This window comes from Pinus tabuliformis, chromosome 1_1 (genome assembly GCF_031772625.1).
Source record: "Pinus tabuliformis cultivar Carrire ecotype Pingquan chromosome 1_1, CPIR1, whole genome shotgun sequence".
In the NCBI taxonomy this organism is placed as follows: Eukaryota; Viridiplantae; Streptophyta; class Pinopsida; order Pinales; family Pinaceae; genus Pinus; species Pinus tabuliformis.
In genome coordinates this window covers 24,795,003-24,821,669 of record NC_142297.1, presented here as the reverse complement: position 1 = coordinate 24,821,669, position 26,667 = coordinate 24,795,003, and positions in this window count along the sequence as shown.

Below are 26,667 nucleotides of genomic sequence, written 5' to 3'. Positions count from 1 at the left end.
TGGTTGAACCTTTGCAAGACCAGCCTCGCAAATCCCGACGGCCTCCCATGGCAGATGAGAAGAAAGACGAGGGGGCAGGAGATCCCATCAAAATCTTGCTCGAAGAAGCCCTCGAGCGACAAAGGAACGCGATGATGGACAACTTTGCCCAGATCCTTCAGCGGCTACCCAGAAGCGACGCATCGGCTTCCAGCAACTACCCTGGAAATGCCACGCCCTTTAAAGTACAAATTAATTTTGAAATCCCCATATTCGAGGGTCAGATAGACGCAGATGCGATAGATAAATGGTTAAATCTGCTAGAGGGTTATTTTTCTGTTCATGAATTTTCGAGTCGGGAAAAGATTGTTTTCGCTCTTCTCAAAGCAGCCCCCCACGTCAAGGACTGGTGGGAAACCTACTGCGAGCAGAAGGATGAAAGTACTGGCTCACTATTTTCAGCCGCACCCACCTGGAATTCATTCCGGGATGTCATCAAGGAGCAGTACTACCCTCTCGGAAGCTATGAGGATGAATACATAAAGTGGACCACGCTGCGGCAGGGAAGGGACCAAGACGTGTTGGAGTTCACCAATCTTTTCCATACCCTTCGCACAAAGTTGGGTATCAAGGATTCGGAGCAACATTTGATACTCAAATACCGTGGCTGCCTGCACAAGTACATCCAGGAAGAAATACAATTCCTGAACATCTCCTCGCTCGGCGCAGCATGCCGATATGCCGTCAAGGTCGAGCAGAAGTTTAAAAAAAAGAAGCGAGACTTTGGATCTGTGAATCCAAAGTAGGGGAAAGGTGCCCCTAAACCACAGAACAAAGGACAAATCCAAGGCGGGATAGCCCAAGACAACCCGTCGAAGCTGCAAGAAAAGAACAGCGCCGCGAAGCCGAAAAAGGACACTGGAAAATGGTGTGAATTCCATAAGAGCTCCACTCACAACACAAGTGAGTGTTGGGCCAAGCAGTCACTGGTGGCTGAGCTAAACGTTTCAGAATCAGATGCATGTTCTGACTCTGAGTCAGAACCCGATAAGGGGAATGAAAAAGGGAAGCAGATCATTGATGCGGATCCCAATGCCATTGTTGCTACCGCCAAGATCCAGAAAAATGAACCCGAAGATCCAGAAGAGAAGGAGCGTCTCTTCCACTCCCAGATGTGGGTAAAGGGCTCCCCGATACAGTTTATTGTTGATAGCGGGAGTCAAAAGAACCTCATTTCAGCAGAGGTCGTGAAGCGGTTGGGCTTACCGACCACAGCACATTCACAACCATACACCATTGGGTGGCTTCACCAAGGACGAGATCTTCGCGTGAGTTAGCAGTATCGCCTTCCATACAACATCAAGCCCTTCACAGATGAGGTATTGTGTGACATTGCTCCCCTTGAATTTTGTGATGTATTATTAGGACAGACATACTTGTGGAAGCGACATGTTGCGTATGAATCAAGGCCCCGTGCTGTTATTATTACATTGGGAAATAAGTTGTACAGGATACCAGAGGTAGCACCACCTACCGCCATCTCTTTGATTACTGCAAAACAATGCAGTAAGATCATTTCCAAAACCAGGAAATTTGTTTTCCTGATGATACGCCCTCAAGGAAAGAAGAAGACGGTGGCCTCGGCCTCCAGACGGGGTCCCTCTACACGACAACTACAGATGGACAAGGTTGTGGAGGAGTACGAGGAAATCTTCACCTCCCCTGCAGGGGTTCCTCTGCACTGTCAGGTCAAGCACTCCATCGATCTGACCCCAGGTGCGCCGCTACCCAATGGACCAATTTATCGGCGCTCCGTTCTGGGGAACAATGAAATCAAGAGGAAGATTTAGGAGCTCCGGCAGAAAGGTCACATCTGTCCGAGTTCATCGTCTTGTGGGAGCCCGATCGTGTTGGTACAGAAGAAGGATGGGACGTGGAGACTCTGTATTGACTATCGGGCGCTGAACAAGATCACTGTATGTAATAGGTACCCGATCCTGCGGATTGATGACCTCCTGGACCAACTAAAGGGGGCGAAATATTTCAGCAAGATCGATCTGAAGTCAGGATATCACCAGGTACCAATCGAACCCTCTGATGTGTGGAAAACTGCCTTCAAATCCAAGGAGGGCCTTTTCGAATGGTTGGTTATGCCTTTCGGATTGACGAATGCTCCTGCAACCTTCATGAGGCTAATGGATGACATCTTGAGGCCATTCACCAACTCCTTTGTAGTAGTATACTTGGATGACATTCTGATCTTCATCCAGAGTTGGGAAGAGCACCTCCACCACATCCGACAGGTTCTCCAAACACTGCGGCAACACAAGCTATGTGCCAATTTGGAGAAATGCACTTTTGGCATGACCCAGGTTCGGTATCTGGGATACATCATTGATGAACAGGGGGTGCATGTCGATCCAGCCAAGATCCAAGTCATTCGGGGTTGGCCATCTCCAACCACTCTAACAGAGCTCCGCAGCTTTCTAGGTCTTGCCAACTTCTACCGCAGGTTCATGTTGGGGTTTTCTCATATTACTTGGCCCTTGAGTCAAATCACCAAGGGAGGGGCGAAAGCAAAATTCTTTTGGTTTGAATCTCAACAGAAGGCATTCATGAAGTTGAAGGATCACCTCTACACGGCACCAGTGCTCGCGTTACCAGATTTACAACAACCATTTGAGGTCGAGACAGATGCCTCTGACTATGTTATTGGGGTAGTCCTTACTCAACATGGACATCCAGTGGCATATCACAGTGAAACACTTTCAGACACAGTCCAGAAGTACCCCACTTATGATAAAGAGATGCATTCCATTGTACAGGCCTGCTGACAATGGAAGCATTACATTTTGGGGAAGGAAACAGTCATTCACACACACCACCGACCCCTGCAGTTCATACAGACCCAAGGGAAATTGCAGAATGATTGCCATCAGAAGTGGTCTACATATCTGCAACAGTTCCACTTGAATATCAAGTATAAGAAGGGCAGCACCAATAATGTTGCAGATTGCCTCAGTCGACCACCGATCATGGCGTTAACCATCGTGCTCAACTCTTGTGGGCACGAGACTTCTGATTGGCCACTTCTATACAAAAGTGACCCAGAATTCGGCCACACATACCAGACACTCTTGGAGGATCGGCATGTTCCAGATTTTCACCTCCAGGATGCCCTGTTATGCCACCTGGGTCACCTTTGTGTTCCTTCAAGCGAGCGTGCCAAGATGATTTGGGAAGCACACTACAGTCGGGCTGCTGGGCATTTCGAGGTCGAGAAAATAGTGGCAGCACTGCAAAATTATTTCTATTGGCCGAATCTTCGACAGGATGTTGGGAAGTACATCAGATCATGTACTGCCTGTGCCATTGCCAAACCGACCATTAAGAAGCATGGCCTCTATACCTCATTGCCTACCCCTAGTCGAACTTGGGAATCCATCTCCATGGATTACATGTTAGGCCTTCCTTCCACTAAGCATGGAAATGACTGTGTTTTTGTGGTCGTCGACAGGTTCTCGAAGATGGCCATTATGGCGGCCTACAAGACGAAAATATCACAGCAGAAGCCACTGCTAAACTCTTCTTTGAACAAGTGTGGGTGCACTTTGGAATCCCACAGTCTATCATCTCAGATCGAGACAGTCGGTTTCTCAGCACATTTTGGTCCAGTCTTTGGTCCATGCTGGACACCAAACTCACGAAGTCCACAACCTTCCATCCTCAAACTGATGGCCAGACAGAGGTTGTCAATAGGATGATTGTGCACATTCTCTGCATGTATAACTCAAAGAATCCACGCACATGGGACGAGATCCTCCCCTATGTTCAGCACAGCTACAACCGAGCTCTTCACAGCTCCACTGGCCATAGCCCTTTTCAGGTAGGTTTGGGATTCCAGCCACTATGCCCCATTGATGTGGCCATGACACTTGCAGCTACTCACATAAATTTAGCTCATGTCCAGTCCGAAACAAATAATGCCACCAGCTTCATTGAGCGCATCCAACATATTCACCAACAGGTCCATGACATTCTTGAGAAATCAAATTCCAAGTACAAGCAGCGACATGATCAACATCAGGTGCCACACAAGTTTCAGGTGGGCGACAAAGTCTGGTTGCATTTGCAAAAGGAACGCCTTACTGGAGCCTATCGGAAATTGAGACCACTCCGATATGGTCCTTACACCATTACTAATGCTATGGGAGATAATGCATTTGAGCTCAGCATTCCCCCATTCCTTGGCCTGCACCTAGTTTTCAATGTGGACCACCTTCGACCATACTTTCCACCATTGCTAGACACATCCGACATTGCAGAACAGCTCAAACCCACAGAATTAAATCCAGATTGCATGGAACAAGCTGCAACTGATCGGATCATGGACACACAAATCAAGAACACTCGCCAACAAAATATCCAATTGTATCAAGTTGTCAAAGCAGGCCAACTCCTTCAGCAGGGCAAGTGGCTCACCAGGGAACAAGTTCAGCAAAAGTTTCCTCATCTCATGGAGGAACTCAACGCAATGGGGACCATTGCTTCCTAATGGGGGAGGAATGATCCAGGTGGATATTGGTGGCCACCTGCCAAGTCCACCTGGACCCCCACCATTGTTTCTCTCAGCATTTTCAGTTTCCTTAATTGTAGCACAACTTACTATTTTTAGCAGTTTTTTGGGTCCTGAACTTCTGGAGCCGTTTTGAGGCCCTAAACGACGTTTTTTGGGAAATCTGGGGGAAACATGGGTCCATGGACCGATGTTTCCCTTCCCAAAGTGGTAGTTCTCGGATAGATCTTTCTAATGAGCTATTGTACGCGTCAAACGGAGATCGTATGCCAAAGTTACGACCCCGGGAAGTTGATGTACCAATTTACCCAAACGGGGCCCATAGTTTGGCGTTTCATCTCCTAGGGTTAGGTTTTGGAATGTTAAGGGTTTTCCATTGTTTCTCAACAATAAATAGGCCTTCGAGCCTCATTGTAACGCAGTTCAGAGGCATGTAGCCACCACATCTCTTCTCAGAGATAAGCTACCATCGCCCTAGCTGGTTTATTTCCATTTCTGGTTGTAAGCATATTTCAGTATTTTCCATTAATGAAATGAAGTATTATTTCCGCTGCATCTTTGTGTATATGGTTATCTCTATAATTTGTTGCGTTCCTGTTTAAATCCGGATCATACCCACAATTTTATTGATTGTAAGGTAGCAAAAGAATTGAATTGCTTCTTATATCCAGCACCAGAGTGTCAAGTGATGGTTGCAAATGGAGGAACAATAAATTGCTTTGGAAAGTGCCATAATATCAAGTTATCGATGGGAGAATATGTATTGACTAGCCCAATGCTTTCTATTCCAATGGGAGGTGTTGATGTTGTACTAGGAGTCCAATGGCTACAATCCTTGGGTACAATAGCTTTTAATTTTCAAGAAATTTTCATGGAATTTTGTGTGGAAGGAAAGGAAGTTGAATTAAGGGTATTACAGGGAAAATAAGAAAGATAATCAGCTCTAACGGTATGACAAAGCTTCTAAAAAAGGAACAAAGGGGTGTAATTGCACAATTATGTTCGCTAGATGTTTCCACATTGGAATCATCTATTTCTCCAGCTCTCCAAAAAGTCTTGAACAATCATTCCAAGGTATTTGAGACTCCCAAAGGTCTCCCACCTATTCGTGATCATGATCATGCTATTCATCTGATTCTAGGAAGAGTTCCTCCAAACATCAGGCCGTACAGATATCCCTATGCCCAAAAGAGTGAAATTGAATGTATGGTTGCAGAAATGCTAAAGGGTGGTATAATTCAACCGAGTCAAAGTTCTTCCTCTACTCCAGTAGTATTAGTGCACAAGAAGGATGGATCATGGTGCATGTGTCCGGATTATAGGGAGCTCAACAAGCTCAATATTAAAGATAAGTTTCCCATTCCTGTCATTGATGAATTACTGGATGAATTGCATCGATCAATTTACTTCACCAAGTTGGATCTTCATTCAGGATATCATCAAATCAAAATGAAGATTGAAGACATTCTGAAAACAGCATTAGAACTTATGAGGGTCATTATGGATTTTTGGTCATGCCTTTTGGCCTTACCAATGCACCTTCAACATTTCAAGGTTTGATGAATTCCATTTTCAAACCATTCCTTAGGAAATTTGTGTTAGTATTTTTTGATGATATACTAATCTACAGCAAGTCTTGGAAGGATCATGTTGAACATGTTGACAGGCTGCTACAACTATTGGAGGAGAAACAATTATATGCAAAAAGATCCAAATGTTTCTTTGGAGTACAAGAGGTGGAATATCTGGGTCATATCGTATCTCATGAAGGAGTTAAGGTAGACCCTAGCAAATTTAAAGCCATTAAGGAATGGAAGATCCCCACATCCATAAAGCATCTGCGAGGATTTCTCGGGTTGACAGGGTATTATCACAAGTTTGTTAAGAATTATGGAAGAATAGCAGCACCTCTAACAACATTATTTTCATGGACTCCAAAAGCAAAAAAGGCCTTCGAACATCTTAAAGAGGCAATGTGCCAAGCACTGGTCTTAGCTACACCAGAATTCACAAAAACCTTTATTGTGGAATGTGATGCTTCAGGAAATGGAATTGGTGTTGTTTTAATGCAAGATGAAAGACCCATTGCTTTTGAAAGTCGTCCAATCAAGGGAAAGTTTTTACACAAAGCTATTTATGAGAAGGAAATGTTGGCAATACTCCATGCACTTAAGAAATGGTGACCCTACCTAATGGGAAGACACTTCAAGGTAAAAACAGATCATGATAGCCTTAAATACTTTTTAGAACAAAGATTATCCTCTAAAGAGCAACAAAAGTGGGTCACAAAGATGTTGGGTTATGACTTTGAAATCATCTACAAAAAAGGGAAGCAAAATGTGGTGGCAGATGCACTCTCAAGAAAGGATGAGGATGTGGAAGCATTGTTGTGCGCCATTTCTATTATCCAACCAGATTGGATAAATGAAGCAAGGGAGGAATGGAAGAATGACGAAGAAGTGTGGGCACTTATTCGAAAGTTACAACAATATTCCAGTACATCTGATACATTTAGCTGGAAAAATGATTATTTATGGTACAAAGATCGCTTATACCTCTATAAGAATTCCCAACTCAAACAAAATATTCTTATGGAATTGCACACTTCTCCCTTAGGAAGGCACTTAGGATTTTTAAAAACTTACCACAGGGTTAAGAAGGAATTTTTTTGGCCTTAAATCAGATATTCAAAAGTTTTTGGCGGAATGTTTGGTTTGCCAACAAAATAAAGTTGAAACAATTAAGACCTCGAGTCTATTACAACCTTTATCCATTCCAAGCCAATGTTGGGAGGAGGTTTCAATGGATTTTATCATAGGTTTACCCAAGTCTGAGGGAAAGAGTGTCATCATGGTGGTAGTTGATAGACTTACCAAGTATGCACACTTTTGTGCATTATCACATCCATTTAAAGCTAGTGCAGTATCTACTGCATTTATGGAAACAATTCAAAAGCTACATGGAAACCCAAAGATTATTGTAAGTGACAGAGATCCCATTTTCACTGGAAATTTTTGGACATAATTATTTTCTTGTCTTGGTACTCAGTTAGCTCATAGCCCATCTTATCATCCTCAATCTGATGGGCAAACTGAGATAGTAAACAAATGTTTGGAAGGATATCTTCGTTGCTTTGTATTTAATAAACAGACACAATGGGTCAAATGGTTGCCTCTGGCTGAATGGTGGTATGCCACTTCCTTCCATACAGCAAAAAATATGACCCCATTTATGGCACTTTATGGATATCAGCCACCATCCATCACATCATATTTAAGAGAAAATTCTAAGGTTTAAGCAGTGGAACATCACATCGAACATCAACAACAAATCCTCCAACTCTTAAAGGATAACCTCATGTTGGCACAGAATAGAATGAAACAACAAGCAGATCAACATCGCAGCAAAAGAAGTTTTGATGTAGGTGATTGGGTATTCCTACGGCTACAACCATATAAGCAAATGTCCCTCAAGCAAGCTAAGAAGGATAATAAATTATCACCAAAGTATTATGGTCCGTACAAGGTGTTGCAAAAGATTGGTACTATGGCATACAAATTGGAGCTTCCAGCAGCTTCTCGACTGCACCCAGTTTTCCATGTTTCATGTTTAAAGAAGGTTATAGGAGACAAGCTCCCAGTTCAAACAATATTGCCAGAACTTGACAAGGAAGGAAAAATTATATTGGAACCGGAAGCATTCACAGAAACAAGAACTCGACAACTACGGAATCGATCAATTTCAGAGTATCTTATCAAGTGGAAGAACTTATCCGTTGAAGATTCCACATGGGAGGATGAGAATTTCATACAGAAGCATCCAAAACTACTCAAGCATTGAGGACAACACTTTTTTGAAGGAGAGGGGAATATTGGGTCCCTATAATACTAGTGATTACCCCATTAATATTGTAGTTGCATCCCATATTAATATTGTTGTGCCCCTATTATCCCCATATTGTTATTACTGTGCCCCATAGAATCCCTATATTGTTATTTTTGTGGCTTTATATTATTATTGTTAGGTCGGCTGGGTTATATTGTGACTCCTTAGACTCCTATATATAGAAAGGAGATTTTTTCATTTGAATCATCCAAGAATTGTTCATTTATGTAATGTAAAGGAGGTTGCCCCTCGAAGAGGCTGAATTCTAAGGCGTTGATCTATCTTTTCTTGAGCTGGTTTCATAACAGATGTGCATCATGTAGTCCCTCCTCCAAATTTGTTAGTTCCACACCCGTCTCAATTCATGACAAGTGGTCTAGTCCTGCGTTTAAGTATCCCGGCTTGACTATGACCTCAAAATTGTATTCTTGAAATAGTAAAATCCATCTACATATGCGCCCCCCCCAACACAGGCTTTTTCACCAAGTATTTCAACGCGGAATGGTCGGTATACATCTTGAAATTTCCGCCAAGTAAAGAGTGTCAGTATTTCTGGAGTGCATACACCATTGCCAACCCCTCGCATTCTGTGGTAGAGTAGTGCTTTTCTGCTTTGGAAAATCTTCGACTCACAAACGCGATATGGTGATCCACACCCTCTGCACCCTCCTGTGTGAGTATAGCTCCGAACGTGATACACGATGCATCAACATGTACATGAAATTCCTTGTCCCATTTTGGGAAGACAAAAATTGGTGCAGAGGCTATTTTTCCCTTTAGGACATCCAAACTCTTCATTCAATCATCATTCCAACAATATGTCACATCTTTTTTCAATAGCTTTTCCATCGGCGCGGTTATTTGGGCATAACTTTTGATGAACGTCCTATAGTATCCAGTGTGTCCCAGGGTAGCGCGCAGTTGTTTAACACTTCGCAGTGCTTCCAAATTGAGGATAATGGTAATATTCACAGGGTCTACCATCATTCCTTTTTTGCAGACCACATGTCCCAGCAGGTTTCCAAAGGGAACAAGGAATGTGCACTTCTTCAAGTTCAGTGCAATCTGGTGTCGGCGACAAGTATCCAGCATCAACCGTAAGCTTGCCACATGGTGCTTAACTAATCCAAGAACAATCCAATCATCCAGATAGACCTCCAAAAATTTGTGGATGTATTCTTTGAACATGGCTACCACAATGCGTGAAAATATATTTGGCGCATTCTTCAGTCCAAATAGCATCACGGTGTATTGAAAGCATCCCCATTCTGTGGTGAAGGTCATCTTGCTCCTGTCTTCTAGCGCGATCTTGATCTGATGGTACCCTGAGAACCCATCTGTGAACGAGTATGCTTCCTGACCGCCAACATTCTCTAGTACCTCATCTACCATGCTGATTCTGCGTGCACCTTCTTCATCATGTAGTTCCCGAATAGACTCTTTTAGATTCCTGCACTCTCTTTCAACTGTCTGGAGTGCTGAGAATATGCTCCCTACGACTAATCATGTGGTCGCACCATCGATGTAAGACTCCAATTCGCCTTCCAGTCTAGTCTGTGGACACTCCTCAATTTCCATTGCGACAGCCAGCATAGTGCGTTCTACCTCATCGTGCGCTCCCCTTGTTATTGTGTTTGGTAAGGTGCAGTCTCAGCCATGGTAGTAGAGTCATAAATTTTCGGTGACAATCGTCTAACACAGTGGTATGATCATCCATATCTTGCCTTTTCATCCTTGGTTTATGAACGAGACATGCTTGAGTGACCTCGTTTTCCAGTCTTTTGATCTCAGCATCCATCAACATGCTTTTCTTCCTCAATTGTACCCAATCTTCTTCGAGTTCGCAAAGTCTAAGGTTCCCTCATTGAATGGCTTCCTAAATCCTTATATGGTCATCCTCGTGTAGCTGTGTGATTTATTCTTCTTATTCTTCGCATGCTATCATCACTATGGGGGCTATTACGTGTAGATTCCTTTTGGTATTCCCTTCAGAAATCTCGGGTTCTACTCTGTTTCGCACCTTTGGAATCATTTCCGCACTCAGGTTTTGCATATGGTCCTATAGGCCCACCAAACCACTGGCATGTGCAGGTCTCAGTTAGTTCGTCTTGCCTGGTAAACCTTGTTCAGTACTCCGCACACCCTATGGAATGCTTCATCGTGGAGAATTGGTAACACGCGTCACCTTTCCTGCTGCTATGGTTTGTTTCGATTCTCTAGGCTAGGGTTGGTGTGCGCTTGTGTGGACTATACAGCATATGTCTGTACCCATTGGGAAAGGTGGGTGCGCAAGTCGTTCTGCCCCATCTGATTGGCTTTAATTCAAAGCAGCGGTTTTCCAAAAAGTAGGCGCATTATCCTTCTGCATCCGCGCTAGTATTCAAAATTTCCTTGATGTGCACCCCACCATCATGCAGGTGTTGCGTGCAGTACCTACTTCAGCGCATCGAGCCATTGTTGCTCCAGTACTGCACTTTCGAATTTGCTCAGAAATTCATCTGCCGCTGACAATCCATCATATGTCGGCAACTCCCTTGCCTTTGTTTTTATGCAATGCAATGATTTGATCATCATGTTGTAGTTCAGTTTTGTTACTTCGTGTAACCAATTCTGCCATCACTCTATCTCTGCGTCGGAATTTGAAGTGCAAGAGCTCTCACGTTCCCATGAAATGCTTCCATATGCAATTGGATTCACCCAATTTTATCCTTGCACAGTTATTTTGTAGATACAGTCAAGATCATCATCACTCTCGTCGTCGCACACCGACTCACTGTATCACACTCCTTCGGCTGGGTCTAGTGGTACTACTATGCCTAGTGAATTTTTCTCAAAGATCATTTTGCACTTCTTTAGATTTATGAGTACGTTCATATCAGTGGCCCAGTGTATTCCTAGTAGCATGGGATAGGGATTGCTGTCATCGACAATCTCTATCACTTCAAAATTCGCCTGCATGCTCGCGCCTTCAATATCGACTGTCACCCATTAATCTTCCCATGGGAAAAATATTATGTTGGTTCACCATTCGTAACTAAATAGGGGACCATTACAATGCAGGTCTGCCCATGCATTCCCATGTTTGCTTTGGTAGTACATTCATGTCCCAACCACATCCAAGATTACATCATCCATTTCATACTTACCTATTTGCATAGTCAACCTCATCTCCCTTCCTATGAGCAATGCATGCTTTCCAAGTTTTCAGACCACGCACAGTTCTCCTGACCCCACGCACCTAGTTATAAGTTCCTGTAGTCCTTTGACTACCTTGTTGTCGCGCAGCAATTTCATGCATGTCTCCAGGAAGGTAGTGAGCATGGAAGGATCCATCCTTTGTTCTAGTTGATCCTTACTACCTGAAGTGGAGACCTCAGTGAAGCTCTTCTTAGCTTCCATGAATGTCTCCTTTGCGCATTCTACATCAAACTCAGGTTCCTTTGTAGGAACCTTGCGAACCCACACGCTTTCTTCTGGTTGCTTCCCTTTATCGTCTCCCATTGATACCACTCCTAAGCATCATGTTTACATTTGGGTCTTCTTCGCGCGGTTCAAACCTCATCATTTGTAAATTCTAGGTCGGAGGGGGCTGGAGTACCCCTTTTTCACGCATCTTCGCTATCAACGAAGGGAAATATTCTGCCTCATGATCAAACTGAGTACAGTACCAACATGATATCCTAGTCGGGTTCGTACAATTGCGGGCATTATTCCCTAGCCCTCCGTAATTGTAACAAATTATTTGTTCTCGACCCCTTCCTGGTCCTATTCCACCTTGACCCCAACCACGCCCCTAAAACCCAGCGCGTGCCATCCCTGCATTTGGGTCGAGGGCTCGCATTTTGGCCTGCACCCTATAGGTAGGAGTCTGATCCATCATTAGTTCATAGCTTCAGCAGGTGCATTTGTCATGGCCTACTGACCTACAAAAATTACAAAACAATTGTTGGGATGTCTGCGTATACTTTTTCAACATATGACAATTATCCGTGATATGTTTTCCTCCTATCTGGTAGACCGCGCACCATAATACAGATGTCGTGCTCCACCCCACCTATGTCTTCAATCTTAATGGCGTTGGCCCTCCTCCTTCCAAGTAGTTTGTGAACACTAGAAAGTGATCTTTGTCATGGCCCTGGCCCTTGCATTTTATGCACCATACTTCCTCGCGCACCTTTGGCCGAGGTGCCCTATCCTGTTTCAAACTCTGCATTTCCAGACACAGATTTTGTAGCTGTGCGTGGATCTGTTGGACTCCCAATCCAGGGTCTTGTATAGGGGTCTCATGCAACCTCATTTCCATCTCCAATGCTTCAGCCTGGGTGGAAATTTTTTGTTGTGACAACATCATCCTTAAGTGTGGCGTAAGTGAGGCCACAAACCATGTGTGATGTTGTGCATCCGTTAATGTCATATTGGCTTCATGGATCATACTCTTCAGCCTTTGGTCCAGATCCTAGGGGGTCTCGCCCGAGAGCATTGTGATCTCTTTAAAACCGATGATTGATTGTGTCTCTGACTTTGGCCTGCTAAATTCCCTATTCAACGTGGTCTAGATCTCTACAATTCCTGCGTTCAGGTGGTCATTAGAATGCTTGATATACCACGTTAATGTGTGATCCTATAGTGCGCTCACCAATGTAGCCTTTTTAATATTATCATCCATGACGCCCTGTGCTTCCCATACTACTCTTACCATGAACCAGAATTGGTTTGGGTCTTCATTTCCTACTCCTTTGAACACCAGCAATTTGATCGCACTTTCCATATTGAACTGTGGAGGTGACGAAGGTGGAGTAGGTGGAGATGGAGGTAGGGGGTGAAGCGAGTGGCGGTGTGGGTGGAGGTGGTAAACGTGGAATTTGTTGCCTTATCAAACTGACCGCACTTCTCAGAGAAACCTTCATGAGCTCATCCTCGCTCTCCCATGAGGGTGAAATTAAGGGACTGTTTTCTAATTCTTCACTGCTTCCACTTCTATAGATCTTTCCGCTCTGCGTAGTCCCAAACATTAATTTATTTGCATAACCTACTTTTCACACAATAGCATCTTAATTCAAGTTTTCAAATATTTAACATACTTACCTCGCGGTCCCTTGAGAAAACGTTGCTCTGCCTTGTTGTACCTGACAATCGTGTCTACCATGAACTTAGTGATAAATCCTCCTATTATTCGATCGAGCTAGTGGTCCACAACTTGCATTATCTTATCTTCTGAGATTTCTAGTCTGCGCACTAGTTCCAAAGTCCACACTATTGGTTTTTCGAGCCTACACCTTCCCTAACTGTCTGCTAACTTTGCGATCCACTCATATAGCTCAGATGGAAAATATGCAAAGAAAATTTCATGGATTTTAGTGTACAAGTAGCGATCCAACCACTACTCCTTAGATACTCGGATTTTTGTTTTCCTGTGCTGCGAACTCGTGAATATTCTTGTCCAACCACTCTTCAATTTCTTTCTTTGTAGGGTTCCAGTGGCACGACATCAGACATCCTTTATGCAGATCCCGGTCCCAGCAACGGAACCATTTGTTGGCTTAGTGGGGCTTGACCCAGGTTCAGAGGTGATTTAGCCAAGCAAATCCCAATACTACTGGCCCTTTCGACAATAGTCTGCGGAGCGTGGATTGAGGTCTCACCCAAAATAGTATGGGAGGGTGCTAGAACCAGGTTTCCACACCCTTGGGATGTCTGATGGGCTTTTGGAGGTCCACGGTCTGACTTGTCACTACGCGAACAATCTCTTCATGACCTACAATGCGGCTTCCCCGCAGCCCTACTCGGGGCACGACCCGTATAATACCAAATCTCCTTGCTAATTAATCGATTGCTTAACTCATGTGTATAAGATTTATGGTTATTACAACATATTCATCAATTATATCAGTGTGCGCAATACATAAACAAATACAAAACATAAAGAAGATAAGGCACAACAAATACACAGGAATAGGAATCAACTTCTCTTTTATTAATCTTCAATAGTGCTTACAAACTTGACATCGCCCTGTGCACTCAGCTGCAAGGGTCCATGCACTCAACTACGAACTCTACTAGGCCTCTGCGCACTCAGCTGTAGAGCCTCTTCCTACTACTACAACCCAAGACACCTAGAACTCTCCTCTAAACCCAAACCATTCCTTCACTATTCTCTCTCTCCATCACTTCTTAACTAACTTTAAAACTTAGAGCCTCGCTCTATTTATACACTCCCATGGTCTGTGGACCATGGGTAGGCTGACTTTACACTATTTTACAATACAATGTTTAGGGCAGACAACCCTATGACTCAATTGTACACTTTTCGCTCTGCACCCGCAATTCGTGGAGTTTTAAAACATCTCTGACCAAAACTTGGCCTTTGAGCCTAGAAACCTACTGTGGGGGGATTCCATACCCAAAATTTGATTTGTTTTTGCATTAAAATATCAATTCTATCCTTTGGGATATTGGTAAATTCCTTTGATGGAATGGAAATATTTGAGCTAAGGCATGGGCCAAAGTGTGCAAAGTTTCACAAAATAATTTAGGAAACAAGCTTTAAAATTGGGCATTCCATTAGACTCACCTAAGACCATAAAGAAATATATCGGTGCATTACATAGTTATATAAGAAACTATTTGTTATTGTTTGAACCTACTACTATTGATATGGCTAGTGTGAAGGTCATCCATCTTGAAAGCAGAGGTAAAAATGACAAGGAGGATCATCCCAAGAAATCATCATCCAAACCTCATAATGGAAAATTCAAAGGAAAAGGCAAGGGAAAGGACAAGAAGGCAGCTACAACCAAGAAGGAAGAAGGAGGAAATACATCTTGTACACATTGCAAAAATGAAGCCCGCGATGATGAACATTGTTAGAAGTTGCATCCAAAATTGAAGCCAGAGAGATTTGGTTGAAAGGGAAAGCAAAATACAGTGCAAACTCTGCAACATGACCTTGGATCTAACACTAGTGATGAGACACAGATCACAACAATGGGCATACAAGGTAACCATTCTCTTCATATTAATGAAAATTTTGAAATTCATGTAAGTTCAAGTTCTTCAAATGAATCTTCGTTGATGAACAAAAGAGAAGTGAATTGTTCCATATTAGGGTTGTGGAGAAACATACTAAAGTGCAAACATTATTTGACCTGGGCTCTCAAGTAAACATGATTTTATAATCCATTGTTAAAAATTTAGGGTTGGAAACCAAGACTCATCCAAAACCCTACCCTCTTAGTTGGGTATGTGACAAAGAAAAATTATGTGTAACCAAGCAATGTAAGGTTAGGTTTGTGATTGCGTCAAAACTTCATTAGAGAAATTTTGAGGTCTAAAATGGGCCTCAAAGAAAAAATGTACAACCAAAATCAACTTTATAAGAACCAATAGAATTCAAAATGATGATGTCAACCATGGGGGATGATTCACCATCTTTGGAGTAAAAAATTAAAAAGATTAAAAAAAAACTACTTTTTCAACTCGTATTTCATCTTATCTCCCTACGATTGTACTCAAATTTCTAGTGGGAGCAATCACTCATCCAAGGAGTACCCATGTTGCATACTTTCGAAGGACTATGCTACATGAAAAATGAGAAATACATGAAAAACATGATTGCAATCACATTTTTTCATGTATTTCTCATTTTTCATGTGGCAGGGTCCATTGAAAGTAACATGGGTACTCCTTTTATGAGTAATTAAATTCCACATCCAACGAGTGTTCCCGCTAGAAATTTGAGTAAAACCGTAGGGAGATAAGTTGAAACCACAAGTTGAAAAAACAATTTTTTACTTTTTCCTCTAAAATTAATGATGTAATCTAATCTTCTTTTATTATCTCTAGTATTATCTTATAATATTCCTTAGGAGGCCCATTTTAGACCATAAAATATCTCTAACGGTAGATGAGGTTGACATGGATGTTGTACCTTTGGATATTTGTGGCACTGTTTTTTGGAGTCCATAATTGTATGAAAGGAAAGCAGTTTTCTTATGACATGAGAACAATTACCATCTCATGAAACATGAGGTAGAGTATATTGTCAGGGCTCATCGTCTGAATATCGGTGCAAATCTTGTTAGTGTAGGTCAAATTAAGAGATTGATCAACTCCAGTAAAGGTTGCATGCTCACGGTTGTGAGAGCAAAGAATGCAGAAGCATATGAAGTTTTCCAAGGTTGCGATCCTTCTCACAAGAAATAATTGTATGAAATTGTTTCTAACTATGGTGATGGTTTTTCAGGAACCAAGTGGCTTCAAAAAATAGAAATACAACATGAAATTCATCTCCAACATGATGCTTCTTTACCTAATGTGGGAATGTACAAGTTGTCGACTATTAAAATGGAGGAGATAAAGAAGTAGGTGCAAAAATTTTTTAACTAAGGGGTCATAAGACTTAGCTCTTCTCCATGTGATTCACCAATAGTGTTGGTTCCAAATAAGGATGGCACATGGAGGATGTGTGTGGAATATCAGGCACTCAACAAGATTACAGTGAAAAACTGCTACCCTCTCCCTCGCATTGATGATTTATTAGATCAATTGAAAAATGTTGTTTATTTTACCAAATTGGATTTTCACATTGGCTATCATCAAGTTAGAATTGCATAATAGTATGTGTGGAAAACTAGGTTCAAGACAAAACAAGGGTTTTTTGAGTGGTTGGTGATGTCATTTGGACTATGCAATGATCTGACCACATTTATGAGGGTGATGAATTATATTTTCATACCTTTTCTTGATGATTTTGTTCTTATGTATCTTGATGATATATTTGTTTTCATTAGAACTTGGGAAGATCATGTGAATCATGTTATTTAATTGCTTGATGTTTTACAAAAAGAAAAAATGTATGTAAAAATGTCCAAGTGTGAATTTGGTAAGACCTAAGCCTACCAATATTACAAAAGTCCGCAACTTTTTTGGTGCCATGCAATATTAGAGAAGATCCATTGCCAAATTCTCCATCATAACATCGACCTTGTAGGCTTTGACAAGTGCGAAACAAACATTTTAGTGGGGAGGAAGGACACAAGGATTTTGATACCCTGAAAGAGAAGATTATTACCATACTAGTTTTAGATTTTCCTGATGTCCAACAACCTTTTGAAATTGAAACTGATGCCAATGGTTATGCCATGGGTGCAATGTTGCTACAACAAAGGAAACTTGTATGTTACCATTCAAATCCTTTCTCCCAACCTATTGTAAATTATCCCACTTATGACAAGGAGTTGTGTGCTTTGGTGCAAAGCATGAAGAAGTGGAAACACTACTTAATTTGTAAGGAGAAAATTATTCATACAAATCAACAGCCCTTATAGTACCTCCAATCGCAAACAAGTTGCAGCAGGCATGTCATTTCAGGTGGATGGGATTTCTTCAGTAGTTTCACTTGGTAATAAAATACAAAAAGGGAATTAGCAACAAAGTAGAATATATGTTCTCTCATCCTCCTATTTCTACATTTATTATTTTGTAAAATGCATCTTTGTCTGATGAAAATTATGTTGAAAAGTATGTTGTTGATGAACATTTCAAGGAGATTTATGAGAAGCTAACCCATGGATCGCAAGTAGACAATTACCATTTGCAGGGAAAACTTTTGTACCATATTGGCAAACTTTGTATTCCCACCAATGAAAGAATCCATGTAATTAGAGAAGCACACACTTCTCTTGTGTCGGGTCATTTTCGTGTAGGGAAAAAACTTTGTGACATTTTCATAGGTTTTGTTATTGGCCTCAGATGAAAGAAATTGTATCAAAATATGTAAAGGAATGTATGATGTGTTTTGTTTTCAAGCCCAATAATATAAAATTGGGTCTCTACACACCACTCCATGTTCCTTGCCATCGTTGGGAAAGTGTGTCTATAGATTTTGTCGGTGGTTTGCCTATTTCTAGGAAAGGTCATGACTATTTGTATGTTGTAGTGGATCGATTTAGTAATATGTGTATCTTAATGCCTTGTAAGAAGCAGATAACTACAGAGCACACTGCTCAATGTTGGTTTTTTCAGATCCTGATGTCAAGGATAGAATCTTAAATCACTGGTGCTACCAAACCAACAATCACAATGAAGCTTCTTTGCACATTGAAATGTAAACAAAAGTAAATCTACTAGTGCATAAAATATACATATATTTTCACACAATTTATTACAATAACCCAACTTCGTTATATTAATCAATTTGAATAATACAAAAGTCTAAGGCTCTCATACCAAGGATAATGGCCCTCAAATATCCACTAGTACAAGAATACAAAACTGGGGCTTGGTTATGGTCCATCGACAACCAATCTACCCTCAACAAGATATTATGACCATCTGGATGATGTAGCGTTCTCTCTCAACTCCTCTTGGTTGTACCTTGTACCTTCCTGATCCTTTGGCTCCCGATCTGCATCATTGCCTCTATCAATGATCCAAATCCATCTAGACATTGAACCTTGACTTTCCAATCTTCTCACTAGTTGTGCCTTAGTCCATCAAGGGCACAACATATCGATAATCTCGTCGAGTTGTTCACAATTCCATTTGTGCACAACTCTCAACTAGCCATTGTTGCTCCTCAACTACTCAAGGACTTTATCCCACTATAGTCTTCATGCATTACTCCAATAAATACCAACATAGGGCATGGAGGGCTGCCACCTATCACTATAAGATGTTCATCTCTCATAGTACACATGTTCTAGGAGGACTTCTCATCTTCTGTTGTATATGTCCTTCTCCACACAAGTCTAGGACTACTTAAATTGCTCCTGGTTGATCAAACCCTTGAGCTCTTCTTCTGCCACTCTAGTAACCACCTAAGTATTGAAGATGGTGCTTAATGGGCTCCAACTTGGCCACTATCACGCTGCCCTCCAATAGACCATAAATTCCCAATCCACTATTCATGCTTGGTCCACTCTCATGCTTCCCTTTAACAGACCATGAGTGACCAATCCTTGTTGTATCATCTGCACTCTGGTTAGGGCATCCAACCACATGTTGGTGGAATTATATGTATTCTAATTCCAACATTTAATTATCAAATTTAGGATCGTAAGACTTCAAGATGCAAGTACAGGAAATGAATTATTAGAGCCTAAGTTAACTTTAGACTACTTTTCACACCATTAAGAAAGAAAATATATATATATATATATAAAATAAAAATAAAATAAATAAATAAATTAAATTAAATTAAATTAATAATAATAATAAGAATAATAAGAATAAGAATAATAAAACAAAATAAAAATAAAAAATAAAAAAAATAAACATTGCTTAAAAGGAAAGGAATCAATCAAAAAAATAAACACTCTGACATCTATTCTATTGTTGGAAATGAATTAGTATAGGAAGACTGAAATGGTGTCAATACTTCCCATTTATTGGCTCATGAAATACGAAATATGGGGTCTGACTTGTTCCTGTATTAACAAACTTAACTCTGAATATGTAAATCACACAACAATAAATTGAAATTTAGAATTCTATAATGTAATGTAACCTTAGTGCAAACTACTCATGTAAGACTGAATCAAGCAACTAATAATGAAGAAATGTTGGTGCACCACACACAAACGATTTTAGAAAATCCACAATACACACATTACTTCGCCTCATACATATACTAACATCATCTAATGTATCTCAACCTATCTCAGATGTAGGTACTGAAACAGGTATCGAATCAATGATTTCGTTAACAAGTACAAAAAACGCTAAAACAGAGTATGGTCAAATTCCTATATGAAAATCCAAGTTACTTATGATGATACAAAAACAGGAAACTAGATAAACAATATATCTTAAGCCAATATACAAGATTTAAATTAATACATGGTAACTAAATACTGAAAAATCTTAAAACAATGTTGGATATGTTGGGTCCTTGGCGACACCAACAAGGTAGATGAAAACTCACAAGATTAAGTACTTCATAAACTCAATGAATCATCAACAATGACTTTTATTAACCTTCAACAAAAATATAGTTTACAAAGAATTCCAAATGATGATTTCTCTCCCTCACAAATGTTCAATTACAAACTCATGATCCCCATTATAAGTTCTATGAGGTTATATTTATACATAAAAACTAGTTATTAAGGATAATATCCAATCCCCTAAACTCAAAAAATGAATTTACAACTTTAGAGGAAAATCTCGGAAATCTGTTTTTTTTTTTTTTTTGTAATTTTATACAAATTGGTATTAAAGAACCAACCATATCTCCTCGTCCATGATGTATTTTAGAGATTAATTTTTATGGAATTAATTTTACATATTATTAAAAACAAAAAAAACCTCTCTTGTAATTTTTATATTCAATTCCATGGCCTCAGAAATCATGCATGAAGTTGATTGTTTAGATACTTTTGCAAATCTAGTTTTTTCAAAAAAAATTGTACAAAATTGCTTCAAAGAACCAGCTGTAACTTTGAAACAATATTGAATTTTTGGAAATATATGTAAATTTATATGTTGTACAAAAACCCATTTTCTTTATTCTTGATATTCGCCACCATATGCAAATAAATCGAGGAAAAACATGGCAGTGTCAAAATTGTTACCTATTTTTTGTTGTAGCTTAAATCATGTGCTAGGATTGCGCACTTGTGAGATGGTTATATTCCAAGGCTTGAACCAGCATATTAGGCCCATTTTTCACCCAATTTACCATGTTAGGGAAAAGAAAAACATATTTTATAATTTTGACTTTTTTCCTCCATTCGTGTAGGTGCAAAATTAAGTATTGAACTACTAGCGAACTAAGTACCGAACTACTAGATTAAAATTGAACTGATACAAACATAAAAGTATTTGTATTTTAACATGATTCTTGGACATATAACCACATTAGTAACCCATCCTTGATAATTCCATGTTTAAAACATGTTTAACCATTAAAAATATAAGAAATTCATCATAATTAACCACATGGTAAAAGAGGTTCATTTAGCAGAAATTGATGGTATAATTGCTATGAAAAGTATCATAAATGTTGGAATCTGGCTCATCAATGGGGAATTTATATAATGAATAACATGACATATTCAGAGCCCAACATCACCTTGTTACACTAAATAATGTCACCATGACTACTTAACAGTTAATATGGCTCAAATCAACAGTCATACTACCCTCTTAGGCAAGTCTTATGCCTCTGCTATCCATCTCAAACTCAAAGAAGAGAGAAAGTCTTGTAAAAAATATGTTTATCTCTGGGGTCATAGGTTCTCTCTAGCCTTACCTGCGGGGACGCTCACCATGTTCACAAAAGCTGCGTCCATGGACGCTCTGTATGTTAAGGGACAGGTGCGTCCTTCTGTAAAAGGCAAAATGCGCAAGTTTCATCTTAAAAAAGTTACTTGTGGTTACTTCTAGAACCTTCTAGAGGTCGGTTTGATGAAATGGATGCGCCTCCAGTTGGTTCATGTATCTCTATTAAGGGGGAACTTATCCCATCAATAAGGGAGCTATCCCACCCAAAGAGGGGGATTATCCCATTGATGGTGGACCTGAATAACCTCTTTACAGCACTATAAATAAAGACATTGAGCCAGAGGGAGGGGAGGTTGGAGCTATACATTTTCTTTGGGTAAATGCTGCAGGATTTAGGTCTTCCATTAGAACCTTTGTGAGGAGAGATTGTCTTTACTTGATTCTACTTGGAAGTGGGTGAGCTTTGTCAAAGTAGAGGAAAACCCTTGATGGACCCTGGGAGGAACTTGCACAACACCAAGGCCAGGTTGTAAGAGTTTCTTTGTTTCGTTATTAATACAAACTGGTTTATTTTTCTCAATAGCTTGTGTTAATGAGTTATTTCATGTGTTCTTTGGTCTGCATGTTGAATATATGTTTTATTATATGAAATACAAGTGCTTGGTAATTGTTTGATTGTTTGTGGTTGCAGGAATTGACATGAAGGAGGAGCTCATCCGGATCGTCAAGAACGGACTTCAACAACAGCGTTTTGGAATAAGGTAAGCCTAAACACTTGTAGTTTTCATGTTGTAAAAGGTGTATTTAGAGAAAGATCACTCCATTTTGTCTTGTTTGTCGCTAGAGAGTTTAGACTCCTAGGGAGGTCAGTTGTGTCCGCACAAACGACTTTTTCCGCCATGATAAATTGGCGACTCCGCTGGGGATAGTTTCCATTGATGAGAAGAGTCTTTTCTTTTGTGTGAACTTTGCTCTGAGAAAATCATTTTTATTTTCTGGTTTTTGACTGTGAGAATTAGTATTTGGGTGGCTTAGCTTTAGATTTAGTTAGATTTGATTTTTCTTAACTTTTCCCGAAGGACGCACCCTCTGAGTACTGCACAGTGCGTCTTTGGACGCGCTGTTGCCGTTTGCACAGAGCGGGCCCGCGCCTGTGATAACGGGTTACCTGCGTCCTCCTGTAAAATTTAGGAAAATTCCATTTTTTGCTTTAATTGCTTTTAGATTTTGATTTTTCTTAGTATTTTCTGCCCAGATCCTTTAGTACCCTGTCGAAAATCTTCACCTAAGCTTGTTTCATTGGCATTCCTGCTTTAGCTTTCATCAATTGGGTGTTTTGAGTCTCTTTTCTGAGAAATTCTTAATTTGATTTCCTTTGGTCATTACTTGGAGGTTTGGCTCAGTCTTTTCACAATTTTGCATCTTTTTGCTTCTGTTTTTGGCTAAATTGTGTATGAGTGTTAATCGCCTTTGAGTGTTTTTATTTGATTTTTGGAACTCTCACCCAATTTTCTCGACTTGCACTTGATTGGTTCTTGGATTACATTAGAATCATCTTGTGTTTGAGAATTCTCTTGCATAGATCACATTTGCATAATTAGAATTCTCATTTTCAGAATATGAATGAAAAATGTGCATAGATTACATTTGCATACTTTTCAAGTGAATTGTGCTTAGATTACCATTGCATAGTTTACATTCTGAAAAATCAATCGTAGATTTAGATCAGCTTTCTTTGATTTGAATTTACACAAAAATAAAGATAAAAAAAATGGTTTGGAATTGATTTGCATTAGTTTTTCTTGATGAAATTAGTGCATTAGAGAATTTGTTATATTTTCTCTTAGTGATCAATTTTTTGCATTGTTGGAAGTGAATGGAAACTCTCTCCTTACTCTAGTTAGGATTCATCGAATTGAAAGGATTGCATTATCATATTCGATTGCATTCAGTTGAGTCGGGTCATAACACCATTGGTTTCATATCCATTTACCCATTTGAGTAATAACAGCCTTAATAACACAACGCTTAATTAAAATTCATCTAGTAATTTTTACATTTCTAGGGCTCTGAAGCACCAACATAGCTTAGGCTAGTGTCTTGGAGTAGGTGAGTACTTAACTCTCCAAGACAGTAAAACCAAACAAGTAGTCGATCTTGTGATAGAATCAAATCCAATTGTTACATTTACACTCTGGGAAAGCTCCTCTTAAAGGAGAAGCACGAGCTCGTGTCCGAACCGGTGAGGGGATCATTCCCCCCTCGTTGGGAACGACGCCAGACAGTACGTATTACAAACGGTAAACCTCGGATTAACCATTGTCGAGGAGCCAGGGGTCACTTGTCGGTAAACCTTGGATTACTGTCAAGGAGCCGGTAAGGGGATTGAGCTTGCTACTCTGCCCTTGCGTGCTGTCGGAGTTTAGACTGTTCCCCCAGGTGTACTTGTGGCCGTTGGTAACCTTAGTGACCATAATCTTTAGGATTCTACCCAAGGTGACGGTGGAGGGAAGGTCCCACTGTACCTGGAGCAGACGTCGGCTATACTCACTTGGATTTTCTGGGGGGTTCACTTCACTCGAGACGGTTAAAGTGGAGGAACTTGGTCCAGTCTATTCATTAAGCAGGTTGTCGGCGTAACTGTTCCACCCGCCACTTCTGTACTGAATCCAGCGAGGTTGGGCTTTATCACCAACTAGTGTTTTCGGTCCGGAGAGCTTACTATTTGTGTGTGGTTTGACTCCTAGATTTGATAGCGCGTGTTAATTTGTTTGTTTTTACTTTTAGAGACCATAGGTGTGAATTGTGAATTTTAATTGTTAGGTGTAAATTGTGAATTGTTAATTTTAGTTTAAAATTGTTAATAAAATTCACTGAAGTTGAATATAATGGCAAATGTTCCGGAATTTATCAACCTAGGAACCCCTCCTAATGAGAATCCTAGTACTTTTCCTTACTTTGGAAATGTTGGTCCACCTTACATGGCTACTTTGTCATTACCTGGATTTACAATAGGTTTACCAATATGGTTATTTTCAACTTCGTTGGCCCAAAGTACTCCAATTGTTCCATCTCAACCGGATGCTTCACCTCAACAGAGTTCACCATCTCAACATCAACAACCTTCTGTTGACCCTTTACCTTCTTCGCCTAATTTTTCTTCCTCCATTTCTTCCTCTTCGCCTGGTAAAAGCCTTGATGCTAGTAACCAGGAGGTTAAGAAGAAGAAGAAAGGGAAGAAGAAGAAAAAGAAGAAGAAGCAAGATAAGAAAGAAGTCAACCAACCAACCATGGCTGTAAGTGTTAGTTGTGTTGAGGAAAATTCCGACATGCACCGTAAACCCAAATACCCTTGCAGGCTTTGTAAGGGTGACCACTTCCTTGTGAATTGTCCTGGTATTCCAAAAGTCTTGGAAGTATGGTCAGAAAAATCTCATCAACTTTCCATTGATCCATCAACCAGTGATAGTCAGGTTCCTGGGAAAAAGGGTAAAGTTAGGTTTCCTTGTAAGTTATGCAAAGGGAGTCATCAAACTCACATTTTCCCTCACATGGATGAAGCCTCAACATGGTTGGAAAAACTTACTGTTCCACAGCAAGAATTTCCAACTGGTTACCGTAAACTTTCTCCCAACCTACCGTCAACTGACGGAGTGATTGATTTAAATTCAAGTACAGTTGATCACACTCTTCCATTGGAGAGTGAAACTCATGTCACTCAGGTTGATGATCCTTTAGTTGATCAAGTGGTCGATTCAATTTCACATTCGGTTGATCACACTCTCCCTTTCGAGAGTAAACTTCATACAGCTCAGGTTCTTCTTGTTACATCAGATTCTTCTATGCCGGGGGACATTTCACCTGTTTCTACAGAACCCCCTCCAAGTACTGAGATCTTTTCCTTTGATTGGAATAGACTGACAGAACCTCGTCTTCCTTCCTCCATCCCTTTCCAAATCATTGTCAAGGCTGGTGGTAGGGACATACATCGTACTCAGGTAGATGAAGGTGCTTCTGTTAGTATTTTATCCTCAACTGTTTGGAAATATTTGGGTTCCCCTCAGCTTGCGCCTATTACGCAGAATCTGAAAGCTTTTAACAGAACCATTAGTGAACCTTTAGGGATCCTTCCTAAGTTTTCTATTACCTTGGAAGGTAAAACTGTTTGTATTGATCTTATGGTAGTTCGAGGTCCCTTGGATTTCAATTTACTCCTTGGGCGAGACTATGTTTATGCAATGAAAGCTGTCGTATCGACACTCTTTCGCGTGATGTCTTTCCCTCACAATGGCAGTATTGTGACTGTAGACCAGCTTTCGTTCCCTAGTCTTGTCTCAACTACCAATAATATGACATCCCTAAATGTTCCGGATTCTAAAGTGGTATCTACCCTGCCACGGGTTAATTATGTGGCAACTAGTCCCATGTTTTCAGTTACCGATGTAAGTGAGCCTCTCACTGTCGATTTAGATCCGGTAATTGACATGGAAAACTCTATGGGATTACTTGAACACGATGTTCTTATCCCTTATGAGTCCCTTGACATGTGTTCCTTTCCGAGAAGTATTCTTCCTTCTGATGAAGACCTCTTGGAAGCCATGATCAAGGTGTGTCCATTGACATGTCTTTCTTCCAGTTGGAAGCCATGATCAATAAGCGAGGATAGTTTTTCCTATATCAACCTCGTTAAAAAATGAAATGGGAGGCAATGAGGATAGTTCCTTTTACTGTGTCAACCTCGTTAAAAAATGAATCAGTGTGTACGAGGAAGGTTCCTTTTACTGTGTCGACCTCGTTAAAAAATGAATCAGTGTGCATGAGGATAGTTCTTTTACTGAGTCAACCTCATTAAAAAATGAATCAGGTAGGTTTTAGGTTATATAGGTAGATTATAGAATGTAGGATTTTGAGGACAGTTCCTGTCACTGAGTCAACCTCGTTAAAAAATGAATTAGGTATGAGGATAGTTCCTGTTACTGAGTCAACCTTGTTAAAAAATGAAT